General features: G+C 31.9%; 1 long non-coding RNA gene across 2 annotated transcripts; it reads right to left on the bottom strand.

Moving 5' to 3' along the window:
- Positions 1-708: 708 nt before the first annotated feature.
- Positions 709-15,349, bottom strand: LOC118203165 (uncharacterized). 2 transcript variants are annotated; one of them, XR_015042118.1, is made up of 4 exons: positions 15,236-15,343; positions 14,055-14,164; positions 3,240-3,282; positions 709-1,124 (listed from the first exon to the last, which is right to left on the bottom strand). It is a non-coding gene; the product is annotated as an uncharacterized LOC118203165 (long non-coding RNA). The 2 variants fall into 2 exon arrangements; XR_015042117.1 differs by lacking the exon at positions 14,055-14,164 and having other exon boundaries at positions 15,236-15,349.
- Positions 15,350-16,883: the final 1,534 nt, after the last annotated feature.

Here is a 16,883-nt window from a genome sequence, read left to right as displayed (position 1 = left end):
TGTGCTAAATTTTAAAATTGTTAAATATAGACCAGGAAATTGTAGAAAACTTACCTTTTCCAATAGTTTACCAAGTTGACTTTGTTATTTTCCTTGAAGATGAATGTTTAATGTCACAAATATTTCATTCATATCTTCAGATAATACACAAATATATACATATTTATTTATTAAAATTCAGTTTATCTCAAACATGTTAAAGAAAATATTAATTTGCATGCAAGTTAATCGAGTAACTTCTGTTTTAATTACACACATAATTATGATATGTAAAAATTTTACATTTATCAGTCAATCTTGCAATGTATTGTAATCTATTATTGTTGTCTTTCTCAATTTAAAATCTTATAAATATATTAGATCAGTACTAAAAGTTCACCTCTACAAAAGAAATGCTTTATTGAGGTATTTTTAAAAAGTTCCCTTTTACAATGTAACTGTTAATTTCATAAATAAGTTCATAAAATTATGCAAATTCAAAATTACCTAAATATGTTCTTTATTTTATCTTATATACCAGATAAAATTTTAAAAAGTTAATTTGTTTAGGAATATTGAAGTTTTTAAATATTTATCTCATGTGACTTTTTCTATAACATCATTATAAATGTACATGTTGATGTGGACATACCAATTATTTTTTTTCATCAAATAGCTTTATGGTATTAAATGATTTAAAAAGAGGGAACTGGACAAAAGAAAGCAATTAGAAGTTGGCTAATTTTTTATTAATTTGTTGTCAAATGCTGTGCATTTTAGATTATGCTCATATGATGACAATGAGTTATTTAAATTATAAAATTATTATGAACATATCCCACATAAATTAACAAGTATAAAATTTCAAGTTGTTTGAAGTATTATGAACTGTAATACTTGCAAAAGAAATACACATGAAATTAATTTAAGAATTAGGTTTATTTTACAGGTATTCGAAAACTGCAATTACTGATAAACAATAAAAACTAACATTAAATCTGAAGAGCATATTTTTTTCAATAATAAAATTCAACATAGACTTCATGCAGCTTCGCCATATTTGTTCTATAGTTCGCTGTCTTTAATATCCTGCTCGATTTTTGTAAAAGTGAATTGTTTGTCACCCAATGTTTTGAGAACAGCTCCTAAACAAGAAAAAGAAAAATTTGTAATAATTTCACACTTCAGATGTTTTCAGTTTTTAAATATAGTTGAAGTATTAAAAGATGCATATAAAATGCACTGAGTATTTCATATTTAAAAATTTACATTTCAGTAATTAAAAATTTAATTTCATACTATCACACAGTAAGCTTCAATTATATACCTTACACAATGCCTATAATTTCAAGTAAAAAATACTTAAGATTTGTTTAGAACTGCAAGGTTGAGAAAGTCTTTAATGGCTATGTTTGTATTTAAGTACATGAGAAAAAACTTAATTTTGTATTAATTATATTGCATTAGCCTTTTCAATTTTACTCCTACATATAGTAAAGAATATTCGCTTTCTTACAGATAACTTTTTCTTAAATAAAGAGTAAGCAGAAAACTAATCACAACACTATATACATATAACAGAATACTTCATAAACATATACATGTCATTAACATACGTATATGCATTAACAGGCTATTTTACACATTTCAATAAACCAGAAACCAATACACAATCAAAAGTATTATCAGTAAATTCCTCCAGAATCAGAACACAAATCTTTAATTATGATAACAATGGCATCTCAGTTTGCAATATAAAATATTTCAAGTCTACATTCATGTGCATTCTAAGCAAACAGAAAGCTGAATAACAATAAAATTATAAATACCATAAAAAAGTTAAGAGCCATGTAGAATGATAGCAAGACTAAATGAAGTCTTCCTTCAAAAATCAATTTAAATTCAAAAATGTGCCTTCCTGTTTAACATCTCAAAACAGAGTTACTGCTTTCACTAACTAAATTTCCTGTCTTGGTAAAATAAAAATTGTCACTTCTGTTGCAGGAAATATTTGCTGCAAACTTTGTATGCAAATAATCCAGTGAAAAAATTTTAATTGTGGCTTGAATATTTTCTTTATTAAATAAATGAAAAATTGCCACATAATATTAATTTATGATCCACATGAAGCTTTTTACCTCTACCATATCATGCAGCTATTTTAAAATATATACTCTCATATAAAAGCCACAGAATTTTTTTACCAATATTAATATAGTATAAATCATTAATAAATCTTCTAAAAACAGCCCCAAAATTTCTGAATTTGATACCCAAAACATAATTCTACGTAACTGTTAATGTATGCATTTGCTTGCACATACTTAAAATGAATTATACACACAAAAACTTAACATATTAACTTTAGTAAATTCTTAATTAGCAGGATGACTCAATTAAGGCAAAATATGAAAGAAATCTACCTGATGGAATAGTTGTAAAAGATATATTTAAAAAAAGCTAATATTGTTTACCTTACACATGGCAGAAATTGAGTAAACTGTATGCAGCTGGATTATTTATTAGGAATAGAAGTTAGTTCAAAGTACCAAAGTCACACTAGGGCTTTAACCATTTGGGTGCAAAGAAGCATCTCAATTTAAAAAATAATAATTTAAAAAAGCTAATAGAATTTTATAACTTTTACAATCTAGTACAAATATTAGACACATAAACAACACTAAATGCCATTATTTACTTGCATATTTTCCTTCTTTGTGTAATTTACTCCTTAATTTTTCAGGATATGATTTAGAAACAGAGTTATGGTAAAAATGTATACTGATAAAAAAAATATTGCTGAAACTGATAAGTCCTTTGAATTATATACTATAGTGCAAAGAAGGATGGAATATGTGACTAAATATGATAAATCAGATTACAATAACATTAAACAAATAACATGAAAAACTGAAAAAAGAAATTTTATTTGAAATTATTTTTTAACTCATGGAAAGACAGACAGTATTTCCAACTTATTAAATTCAATTATATTTTACCTTCGTCAAACCAATATTGGTAAGAGAGTTGTATTTAAAATCGGTGCTAAGCTAAAGCTGCTTTCTTGCCTAATTTTATACTATTGAAAAGACCGGTAATTGTCAAAGTTATTCGTAATGAGCTGCCAAACCGCAGTTAACCATTTAATATACTACATTTAACATTATTATTTTTCTTTTTGAATGTCAGGTTTTCATTATTTCTGCCAATATATCTGTAACAGGACATAAAGATTGAGTTAATGTAGAATAGAAAATTACCTTGCAAGTTAGCACCTTTACCTTAGTGGCAGTACTTCATTCTCTACAAAAAACATTTTAAATTATTATACTTAAACAAAAAATTCATATTTGTTACAGCAAAACATCATTAACACAATAAACCAGAGTTGAATGCAAATCTAGTTTAACTCCATTCTTGAAAACTAGTTTATTACTTTCAATTTAATTTAAAAATAATCAAAAATAAGGTACATATTATGATGACTACCTAGAAATCTCGCCTAAACTGGCAATCCTTGTAGGTTATACAGGTTAACCCTAACATAGATTATAGAGGGCACTAAGATAGAGAGTATTAATCCCACACTAGGGACTCTAACATTTGGTAGGAACAGTTTGAAAAGTGAAACAGATATTTATAGTGAACCAATGCAAAACAAAAACAATAGTTCTTTAGGGACAAAGCCCCTTTGGACTAATAAATACGAGTAAATTAATAGCTTTTAGCTATTTTTTCTTCTTGTAAAAAATAGACATACAGAATATTTTTAGAAAATAACAGTACTTTAAGCATGCATTTTGCACATATTTAACACAATAATTCATTCTAGCTCTGTAGCAATACTGGCAAAGGTACTCCTCTATTATTAGGACGGGATTCAGAAATGTACAATGAAACCTCGAGATACGAGGAAAGTATGAGCAAAATACGAGCATTAATTCGAGTAACGAGCAATGAGCCAGGCTGTTGGTATGGGTGGCGCCATTTCCCTATCCGGCTCAACTCGAGGAATCCCCTCGTCAGACAACTCAGTGTTCTTTTATACAGTCAAAAGTCGTTAATTCGGACACCCATAATTCGGAATGATCTATAATCCGGACCTCAAAATTAAAAACTTTCTGCGCATGCGCCGTGTTGACACATGCGCATAGGCGTTTACGCGTGCGCGCAAGACCTTTTACGACTGCGCATATGAGTGTGCGCAAGTGCAGAATACGTTTTTGCGTGCGCGTTTTATGTATAATGGACGTATATGATGCTAAAGCAAAGTTTAAAGATATTAAACATTTAGCAGTATTAGCAATGATAGCTCCTTGAGTTATGCTGTGCAGACATTGAAGACAATAAAAGATTTTGAACTTAACAAATTTATTAACAATATAATAAAAAAATAAAAACACATAAAATAAATTTCAACAATATTAGAGTATTAGGCAAAACATAACATAATCATCATTCATCAAATATTTTTACCTGTACTCCAAAACACTGGCATTCTATACAAACAAATTTAAAAAAAAAATGAAAAAGTCCTAAATAGTGACTATGCAGCCTACAAATAAAGCAGGCTACCCATTCCATAAGTCCATAATCAATGGTCAAGAAAACACTTGAAAAATTTAAATGTGAAACCACTTAAAACCGGCCTAACGCCGTTTGCACTTAATTCCACCCTCCTTGAAGAAACGTGGACGTTGCCTACGGCAGTCACTCACAGGACAGCCCCCGGAACTGAAGAACATCAATCTGGAACCATCATCTTGTAAACCGGAATCAAGGCATCCTTTGGAAGGGGCTGGAAACCGCTCACACACCAGCCGGTAAACCAGGAACTAGAAGCAGGTTGAGCCAGAGCGACGCGAGATACTTATAGCAGAAGTAGGAATGACGTCATCTCACAGCAACCAATCAGCTATCGGCACGAATCGGCTTTTCAGATGACGTAACATTGTTTCGTTTTTGCATCTCAATTAGGTTGAGACAGTCCGTTTTCAATGCAAACAGTGGCAGCAAGAAAAGAAGTAGAAGTAACTACTATGTTATATTAAAAATAAGGACTAAACTAAATAAACATTTCAAGGAGGAGAGATGATGCATTAAAAAGTTTCAAAATAAACTATATTTTCCAACAAATGCCCCCCACATCATCATCTCCGACCTGAAATAAAAACCGAATGCCAGTATCTTTACAAAAATTCAAAACAAGAATAAATAAATATCAGAATTTCATTCAGAAATTTTTAAGAACATTTTTCTTTGGGAAAATCTTATCCCATTATTCAAAAAAAATTTTACCGTAGCAAGAAAGTCCAACATGTTACAAAACAATACAAAGTCATATATATGATCATACGCTCAATACATTTACCCAGGGCCCTGGTCACTCATACAACATTCTACACTATACAATTTTACATTTACCTAATATCCATCATATATGACTTATAACATATTTTTCAAATTAACAAAACTCTTAACAAAAACAAATTTCATAAGAAAATTGTTCCACAAAATTTTACCAGATTATGCTTAGTCAGCGGTTTTGTCATAGGATCAGCCAGATTATCTTTACTTGGGACATATTTTAAATCAAAAATTTCCCTGTTCAATAGATCACGAATGAAAAATAGTTTCACATCTATATGTTTTGTCCTTGAGTTTTCAATGGGTGATTTTGTAAAACATATAGCAGCCATGTTATCAGCAAACAATATTGGCCTCGAAACATAGTTACTTGCAATTTTAAACTGAATGCATTCATCCAAAATGTTTTTAAACCAAACTAATTCTTTTGCTGATTCAGTCATGGAGATAAATTCAGCCTCCATAGTAGATAAACTCACTCCCCTTTCTTTAAACGTACGCCAAGATACAGGTGATTCTCCCAACAAAGCTATTTGTCCACCAATAGACACCATATCATCCCTGCTTGAAGCAAAATCCGAATCTGAATATATATTGAGCTTCAGTTCCTTGCATACCAGCTTGAGTTTGTGCTGTCTGGTATTGGAAACGTACCCTAAAAGTTTAAGTAATCCTTCCCAGTGAAACTTACCAGGATTGCTTTGGAACTGAGAAAATATATTAACAGCATAAGCTATATCCGGACGAGTACGATTGCAAAGAAACGATAGACATCCCAAAACATTTCTATAAGGATAATTCATCATTTCAGTCGTTTCTTCTTGTGTACTGGGACTTTGAGACTTTGAGTATTTCACACCTTTAACTATTGGAAGGGAAGTAATTTGTATTTTAAAAGACTTAAATCGATTAACTATGTCTTCTATATATAATTGCTGATGAATTAAAACACTATTTTTCTCATATTCAAATTCCACACCCAGAAGCTTTCTTGTTTTACCTAAAATTTTCAAATCAAAATGTGAACTCAGGACTTTTAATATCCTTTTGGCCTGAACTTCACTTTTCCCAAACACAACTATATCATCAACATAAACCAACAGAATGACAAAATCTTTAAAACGATAGACACAATTACACCACTCAAACTTGATGAACCCTAGGTTACATAGTGTTCTATCCAACTCGTAGTACCATAATCGGCCACTCTGATGCAAACCATACAAGGCTCTATCTAAACGACACACAAAAGTTTCTTTATCTTGCTCCACAAAACCCTGAGGTTGGGACATGTAAATTTCCTCTGATAAAGGAGCGTAGAGATAGGCACTTTTCACGTCACATTGTATATTTGCCCATCCTAGGTGTGCAACTAAAAGGGAGAAAAAGAGCCTTATTACTGAAAAGTTGACTACAGGAGAGTAGGTTTCATCATAGGTATCGTATTTAATTTGCCGATAACCCTGAGCCACTAAACGAGCTTTAAAACGAACAATGTTTCCAAATTCGTCACGTTTAATGTTAAAAATCCACCTGCAACCTAGTGGAGTCTTATCTTTAGGAAGTGGAACAAGATGCCATACCTTATGCTTTCGCATGTTGGCCATTTCCTCTTCCATTGCCACTATCCATTTAAGCTTTTCTGCAGATTTCATTGCCTGGTTATAAGTGTTTGGAATTGAAACATATAGTCAGCTATCTCGGGTATACGACGTTGAAGGAGTACCAGTTGGGTCGATTTCACCACTATAAGTATTGCTTCCCTTGAAATCAAACAAGGTAGGATCATACTGAATATTATGTTCAGTGCAATACCTTTCTACATCATTTGGTGATCGTAGTCTTTGATTACACCCCCTCTCAAAATAATACACATCCGTACGAGTGCCGTCTGGCCTTGGAACAGGTTTACGAAGCCAAGTTACTTGTCTCAATGTAGATTGAGTGTCAGTGCCAATTGTAGAAGAAGGTACATTGGTATCGGTTCTTTCCTCTATTTCGGAAAATAGCCAACTGGAGTGTCAGTAGATTGGAATTCTACCCTTTCTTCAGATTCCAAATCAGGTAGGGTGCCCAGTGCAGCTCCACTGCCACTTTTCTGCATTCCAATCGACTCTTTAAAAGTAGCATTTAGGGTTTCCACTACCTTTTGTTCATTTTCCAACCAAATTTTGTACCCTTTTGTTCGTACACTGTACCCAATTAATCGGCCCTTTGTTGCCTTTGGATCAAGTTTAGAATTTCTTTTAGCCTTTGGAATTCCCACATAGGCAATCGTTCCAAATGCCTTAAGATGACGTACTGATGGTTTCCGCTTAGTGTGTAATTCGAATGGGGTTCTATCTTGGCCCTTATGACAAATTCTATTAAATGAATATGCAAAATACATTACTGCATCTGACCAAAATTCAGAACTCATTCCACTATCGTGTAAGATTGCACGTACATTATTGAGAGCTGTTTGATTAAATCTCTCACAAACTCCATTTTGTTCTGGAGTGTAGACATCTGTAAATTCGTGCTTTACACCATTTTTATTACAATATGACCTGAATTGATCATTATCATATTCTCGCCCATTGTCAGTCCTAAAGTATTTCAACTTAAGGTTCAAAGATCTTTCTGCACGTGCTATATGCCTTTCAAATACTTCAAACACCTGACTTTTCTCCACAATGGGGTACACTACCACATAATGAGAATATTCGTCAATAAAGGAAACGAAATAACGTTCACCATTCCTACCTGGAATGTTAATAGGTCCCCATACATCAGAGAAAACCCTTTCAAGCGGTCTCTTTACTTGAATACCTTCTAAAGGTCTATAGGAGATTCGTCTTTGCTTATTGATTTGGCAATGTTCACAAAACAAATTAGGTGAGTGCTTTAACACAGGAAGACCTCGAACTGAATGTCTCTTACTAGTCCTGACAATAGTATCATAATTTATATGACCAAACCGACCATGCCATAATTCACTGTTATTATTCTGAACTGCGGATGCCTCAAATTTTACAGATTTGCCCCCCTTTTTGATTATTTTCGGGAACACATGATAGTTACTTCCTATCAACTTAGCCTTGTACAAAGTTGAATTCTCATCATCAGTAACTTTAATTTGCCCATTTTTACCATAAAATCTTGCTCCATTGATATCCACCCTAGGTCCAGATATTAAATTTCGTCTTAGTTCAGGTGAATATAACACATCTTTAAGCAAAATAACCGTATCCCCAAATTTCATCTTAACAGTACCCTTCCCATGAATTGGAAAAGTTACCCCATCAATAGCTACTAGCATATTCTCATTTTTCACAGGAGAAAAAGTATCAAACAATTCACGATTTTTACAAAAATGATGAGATGCAGCCGTATCAAAGATCCAACTATCATCATTTTCTTCCAAATTGTTAACATTGGCTTGAGCTATAAAATGGGACTGTGCATGGGAATTATTACTTTTACTCAACTTGGGTTTATTCTTACACTTAGAAGATGTTTTATTACTACTAGATACAGCTGAGGAAACAGAAGAAGCAGGTGAGGGTGATCTGGAAAAATTACCTCTCATTCTACAGTATTTTTTAATATGACCTGGACGGCCACATTTATAACACTTGAGCCCTTTAATCTGCTTAAATTTGGATTCACAGTGAGTACTTTGAACTTCTATAGTCTTATTGGAGTTTTCCCTATCCATCTCTCTTAAATTAAGACGCGTTTCCTCTGCTAGAATTTCAAGTTCAACATTTTTAAAAATGAACTTTTCATCTGGCCACCTCAAAATATTCTGAACTACTTGATCAAATTTATCTGGAAGAAACCTAAGAAACTGGAAACATATATATGAGTCTCTTACAGCCTGATTAATATCAGCTAACTGTGCAGTTACTCGTTTTAATCTAGAAGAAAAGAAACTAATACTTTCATTTGGCTTGATTTTGCAATTTAAGAACTCTGAAAACAGGGACATATGTCTTGACCTATAATCTGGCTGGAAATATTTGGCAAGCGTATTCCACGCCACTACTGGGTCATCAATTTCACATATCAAGTTTCTATATTCAGGGCTTACATTCATATAAATTAACGATAATGCCAATCGACTTCTATTTTGAAAGTCGGCAATAATTTCTTTTGTAATACCCTTAACATCATCTAAATCAAGACTTTTCTCAACACCTTTGACCAAAAGCCATGCATTTTTTTTCATTCAAGACAAACTTCATATCTTTGGACCATGTAAAATAATTACATGCATCAACTTTAGCAATATTATGCATGACACTAACAGTAGATATATTTGAATTTTAACAAAAAACCGCCCCCCAATCTCTTAAGTCCTAAATTAACTTTAAACTTCAAAAGTCTGCACTAAATAACTCAGGAGCTACTGGGCCCGTAACCAAAATGATGCTAAAGCAAAGTTTAAAGTTTAAAGATATTAAACATTTAGCAGTATTAGCAATGATAGCTCCCTGAGTTATGCTGTGCAGATATTGAAGACAATAAAAGATTTTGAACTTAACAAATTTATTAACAATATAATAAAAAAATAAAAACACATAAAATAAATTTCAACAATATTAGAGTATTAGGCAAAACATAACATAATCATCATTCATCAAATATTTTTACCTGTACTCCAAAACACTGGCATTCTATACAAACAAATTTAAAAAAAAATGAAAAAGTCCTAAATAGTGACTATGCAGCCTACAAATAAAGCAGGCTACCCATTCCATAAGTCCATAATCAATGGTCAAGAAAACACTTGAAAAATTTAAATGTGAAACCACTTAAAACCGGCCTAACGCCGTTTGCACTTAATTCCACCCTCCTTGAAGAAACGTGGACGTTGCCTACGGCAGTCACTCACAGGACAGCCCCCGGAACTGAAGAACATCAATCTGGAACCATCATCTTGTAAACCGGAATCAAGGCATCCTTTGGAAGGGGCTGGAAACCGCTCACACACCAGCCGGTAAACCAGGAACTAGAAGCAGGTTGAGCCAGAGCGACGCGAGATACTTATAGCAGAAGTAGGAATGACGTCATCTCACGGCAACCAATCAGCTATCGGCACGAATCGGCTTTTCAGATGACGTAATATTGTTTCGTTTTTGCATCTCAATGAGGTTGAGACAGTCCGTTTTCAATGCAAACAGTGGCAGCAAGAAAAGAAGTAGAAGTAACTACTATGTTATATTAAAAATAAGGACTAAACTAAATAAACATTTCAAGGAGGAGAGATGATGCATTAAAAAGTTTAAAAATAAACTATATTTTCCAACAGTATAAGCTAAAATTATCTAATTATCTATTTCAGTTAATGTTGATGATTGCGTTGTTCCTTACTTTTCGAATTGGATCCGGCTTGTTATTTTTTGCAGACTGTAAGAGCAATTTTATAAAAGTAAGCTTAAACTTTCGATTATATCAAATAGAATTTCTGATATATATTTGTTAATATGTAAAGGATCTAAAGCGAAAGTATGTTTTGAAATCCGAAATCTGTTTATCAATTTCACGCTGCTCGGCGGGGGGAACACCGCAGTGGGCACGTAATGAATTGGAAGTTGATTTGTCAGCACTATCCTTATCTTCAGCGCAGATGTTTTTATTTGGCTTATAATTCCTTACCAAATGTAATATTTCATCTCGATATGCTCCGTCTTTGATATGATTTAAAACAAGTTCCTCGTCATTATAATTCGCTTCCAATAGCGAAGAAAAGTGACAGAGGTTATTGAAAACAAAAAAATTTCGATTGACAAATTAGTAGGTGTTCTTGACACGGCAATTATAGGACTTGAACAGCGGAACTTTGTAACTGAACAAGAAATTATGTCTGTTTAATAGAATTAAAGAGAAAGTATTATCACATGAAACAAAGCAAAACTTAAACAACTTACATTGAAAGAAATGTTTAATAAAGTAAACAAATAAATATTAAGCTTTTTCTTTTTGCAAATTTTGATACCCTTTAGATCATAGTTCTTTATGTCATAAATTACGGTTTCATATTTTTAATTTCAGAATTTCTGCATGCCATCTTATGAGATTTAAACTGATGATCTATAATCCGGAAAAATCGATAATCCGGAATCGCCGAAGTCCCGACGAGTCCGGATTAACGACTTTTGACTGTATACGTGTTTGTGCACTTGTAATTTAATTGTTTTGACATTTAACGTGAAAATAATTATTTCAAGATGCCTGGCAAGAAGATTGTTGCCTCAGATAGTGCTGCAAAGAAAAATAAGGAGGCCATAGCCGTCGATATCAAGAAAGAAATCGTAGATAAACATAAGCATGGTGACGGAATTGACGAAGACTTGCAGCCTTTCAACATCGAAAATCTATACTATTCTGAAGAAGCAGGAAGAAATTAAGAAACCTGATGTAGTCAAAGGAATTATCGTTGCTTCCAAGCACCATAAAAGTACTCCTAGATGTTGAGAAGCTGTTGTTGGTGTGGATTAATGAGAAGGAGTTAAAATGTTGGTAACAAAGTTAAACTATTGTTATATTATTTACCAGTGTTATTTATTAGGAAAAATTGACTTGATATTAAAATGTTGATATTTTTTGGGGTGTGGAACGGGTTAACTGAATTTCCATTATTTTTAATGGGGAAGCTTGTTTCTAGATACGAGAAATTCGCTATACCAGTTGAATGCTGGAACGAATTAAACTCGTATCTCGGGGTTCCACTGTAGATATGTAAGCATGTGTATATGCATGTATGCGCATATATGTGTATAACTATACACATACATACATACATAAAGAATATACACATGCACACACGAGCACCTACATTTAAAAATGCATGCATATAAACACACATTTCTGAATGTGGTCCTGATAACAGAAGAATGCCTACATGAATCACAGGATTCACATTAATCAGTTTTATTAGAATTCTTAAATGCAGAGGATTTACATTAATCAGTTTTATTAGAATTCTTAAATGCAGAGGACTTACATTAATCAGTTTTATTAGAATTTTTAAATGCAGAGGATTTACATTAATCAGTTTTATTAGAATTCTTAAATGAAATCTTCACTATCCGAAAATTCAGTTTCATTTCCAGCTGAAACTGCATCAGGACAATCTCATTTATATTATTTCCCTCTAACAACTGAACATTTTGAAAACCTTTTCTATTCCATGGAAAACTAATGCTACATTAAACATGGGATTAAAAAAAAGGTTTAAAAATATTTTGCGGTAAAATTCTAGTATGCGGTAAGGTTTTGGCACGATTTTGAAAATTGTCGCCAAGACCAAAATGACCCGTTTACTGCGCATCATCATGTCACCAAATCCCATTGTACCATACATGGAGATTATTCTAACCAAAGAACGTCTATGTAAAAAAGAAAAGGTTCCATACAAGTAAAATGCTATTACGCCGCTAGAATGCGGAGGGAAAATTTGACAAAGGGGAAGATCAGTCTTTAAATTATTGCGAAAAATCCGAGAAGAAACGTTTTATCAAAGGACGTTTCTTCTTGGATTTTTCGCAATAATTTTAAAAACGCGTTTTCGTAGTTTTTTTTTTTTTTTTCCCTGAAAATAACTAATCCATGAATTTACTTGCGCCAAAAAATATTTTCTTTTCCTTTAGAGTTTAACCACTTGCGCTAAGACTAAACTTCACGGTTGCGGTGCGTGCGCTACAATATAACAAGCGGTAAAGTGTCTCATTTAAGCCGCTCCGCATCTGCGAGTGCAATCCAGAGCTGTAACTCGAGAAATAAACAATCTCGTTGTTAGGCGACGTGTGCATCACGTTATTTTCATTTTTGCGATAAATGCTTATCGATGCCCACGGCTATCGATGTTCACGTCGCTCGCGGTTTGAAACAAAAGCATCTCGACGTGCGTGGCACGTCTTTTTAGCGCAAGTGGTTGAAGAAATTTTAAACGATATTCATTTTATGAACTCTTGATAACCTGACCTTCGAACTTCGACACCGGTTTCGAGCTTTGGCGACAGATATATCACCGCATGCACAGCTATTTCCCTCTATGATGGTACGGAGCCACGTCTGTTGCAGAAAGGTTTTCCTTCTTTACAATACATATTCTTTGATTCAAACGTCCATGGTACCGTATACTAGGATTAAACCCATTTTGTTTTATACGAGAACAGGTACTTTCTTTAGTTCATGCACTGCACATGCGATTCTCGAGAATACTGGAAACCAAAAGTTGCGGGAAACTTGTTTTGCCTTTCTAAAAGACAATCAAATTGGAGCTGCGAAAATTGGTTCTATGCCAGCTGCCCGAATGACACTCACGTGATACACAATTCGCCAAAAAAGTTACCTCTTCCGACGTCGGCGCAAAAATCGCTTTTTTTTGGCGGGATCGTTGTATGAACTTCCCTGACTTTTCCAGATTTTGACAAAAATACTTAAATTCCCTGACTTTTCCCTGAATTTTTTGGTCAATTTTCGAATTCCCTGACTTTTCCCGGTTCTCCAGGTAGCGTGGCAACCCTGTTGGTATCTCTGCAAGAATTGTATAAATAAGACTACCTCCTTTTTTTTAAAAAAAAATGTTTAGTAAATACTATGAAGAAAATTGGTTACATTATTTACAGTTAATAATTAATAGAAAATAAATCATTTCTTAGCTTATCAGAATTTATTTTTATCACATTCATAAACAGTACTAATTTAAACAAACATACCATTATGATTTCAATAACTATGAAATAGAAAATCCAAATCTGCATCTTTGATGGTCTAGTAGAATGGACGTCTGGTTTACTACAATTCAGCAGGGTGCTGACTCCCCAGACTGTAATATATATATAATTAATTTACAAGGGAAAAAGCAACAAAAATATAAACAATTTCTTGGTTTTATATAATCATTTCTGCATATTTACAATTTTAATTTTTTTAACTATCTAGTTATATCAAAATACATGATTTAGTAAAATATAATTCAAATAATTTAAGGTATTTTAGATCAAATACTAATTTTTCAATAAATTTTTTCATGCAAGTCTAATAATCAACATAACTATCAAGTTTTGACTTCGAAAATTATGTTTAGAGAAACTTGAAGCTGCAGTAAATAGTAATGAATTTATTCAAAACTGAAAGTAAAGCATTCTTACTTTATTTTCTTTCTTTAACTATGGCATATCTTTTAAAACAACAAAATCAAACAAACAAAAAAGAAATGCATTCATGACTTAGGACTTACTTATTATTCATGAAAGGATATATTTCAGTAATTACAAGTGCATAAAAATTCAGTATATATATATAAAAAAAATGAACACAGATTTGGAACAAAGTACCTGTGTTTCTATGGCATAAAATTTCCTTTTTTAATAGCACAATATCTTTGAGTTAAAGATTATATATTAAAGCAAATTTATAAAACTAAATTCAAAAATAAGAAATTAAATTATTTTTAGGGAAAACACTAAGCAAATAAAAAATTTTGAATTTCATAAATAAATGAAAGTTACATTCTTTATTTTTTGGCATAAGGTAGATAACATTTCCATAACAGATTTCTGAACAATTAGTCATGTTAATATTGCCTTTCTTTTTCCATTAAAAGCTATTTCCTGCTTAATTACAGTATGCTTTAAAATAAATATTAAAACGTTTGAGTAAAAATAATATAACTATAAAAAGGTGAGACACATACAAAAAGGAGTGACACAAACAGTAAGAAACAGACTAGTGCAAAATTTAACAGTACCAAATCCTGAAAATGAATCATTAGGCACGTACACAAAAGAACAACACATGGAAAATCACATTTCCTACACAGACGCTATTTATAAAATTTTATATAGGTGAAGAAAGTACAAGTATTAAACACTGAAAATATAAAATATTCACTTACTTTCTTCAAATAATTAGTAACTTCGATGGATTCAGTCACAAACGCCAATCCACGAACAAACAGTATTCTTTGCGACTTTACCATTCTTTTCGACCGCCATTGCTGAGTGCTGACTTCATAAATGTCCCGCCACAACCGGAAGTAGAAAGTGTCTGCTTTGCCATTGGTCAGTGAACAAGAATTGCAACGCTTTTTTTTCTTTATAATTAAACATATTAAGAAAGCCTCTAATATAGCATATGAAATAAACTTACTTTTGCATTATATAAATTTATATTCACAGCATCTCTGTATTAAGGTAATAATTAAATTTTTCTACGAAAAATAGAAATGTCTCTGTATGCGCATGCTCAGTGTATAATCGTAAATCCGGTTAATTTTTATAAGTTAGCGTAAAATTAACTATGCAAATTTTGAGTTCATTTAACTGGACGCTTGTACTTATTCTGTAGATCTCCATATTAAGAATGTCTTTAACTGTTTCAGGAAAAATATAAAATATAATATAATTATTTATTTACATTATTTATTAATTTTTTCCTCATATAAAAATTATTAAAATCGCTATATCATTTTTCCGTACATTAAACAAAATTTAAAAAAATTAGCTTCGTATGATTTTTATAACAAAGATTAAAGGAACTGAAATATATGTAAAATATCAGGATTCAGCTTGCAATTTCGTAGAGTTATAATTATTATTATTAAATAAAAATATTAGTATATCTTTGATTATAATTAATGATCCTTTGGTCTACATTAAACTATTGTTCAAGAAGTTAAACGTTTTCGAGCATCTTTTGCTGTATTTATTATTCTATTCCTCGACATGAGAGATTTGCTAGTCTTATTCCAATTTAATTTCCCACATTTGCTAAATAAAATAAGGAGAGTATTGTACCAAACTCAGTAAGTACACAAATTTAATATACAGCTTATTCCAGTTAAATGGGTAATAGGATTTTCATAAAAGAAATTAAATTGTGTAAATTAATGTAAGTGTTGATATGAATAAAAATAACAAATTTGATATAAGAAAATAAATAAGTTATTTTGAAGATCTTTAAATTAAGAAAATATAATTTTTTGCAAAAATGCACGTAAAGATTTAGCTCACATGTTAAAATTTATAGAAAAATTTTAGCCTCATATATGAATGCCACTTTTTTCATGTTCGTGGAAAAGGAAAACAAAGTGAAATGCCAAAAATGCACTAAATATTTTGAATGAATAAACTTCATTTTCAATCTTTTTAGACTTCGTATATTATCCTTAAAAGTGACGAATGAAATATACCATAAAGGCAGTAGTTTCTTTCAGAACATTCGGATTCGTATAATATGCGTAAAAGTGACGAATAAAATATACCATTACGGCGGTAGTTTTTTTAGTACATTCAGATTCGTATAATTTTCGTAAAAATAACGTAAGGAAAATAACGATAAAGAGTGAACAGTAACTTCAGCCTTTTTCATTCGTATAAATTTTGTAAAAGTAACGTGCAAAAAATACCATACCCTTATTTCACCAAAATTATACGTATATTTTTGGAAACGTGCTGCCTGGGAAGGACCTGACTCGGAACAGAGAGCTTACTAAAGCTATGTTCAATAACTGTGGGAAGTAGACAGGATACACAAGAAGGGTA

The sequence above is a fragment of the Stegodyphus dumicola genome, chromosome 7, assembly GCF_044657685.1.
Source record: "Stegodyphus dumicola isolate Sdum_Otavi_A_Nest chromosome 7, ASM4465768v1".
Taxonomy (NCBI): Eukaryota; Metazoa; Arthropoda; class Arachnida; order Araneae; family Eresidae; genus Stegodyphus; species Stegodyphus dumicola.
This window is presented reverse-complemented; position numbering and strand designations above follow the sequence as displayed.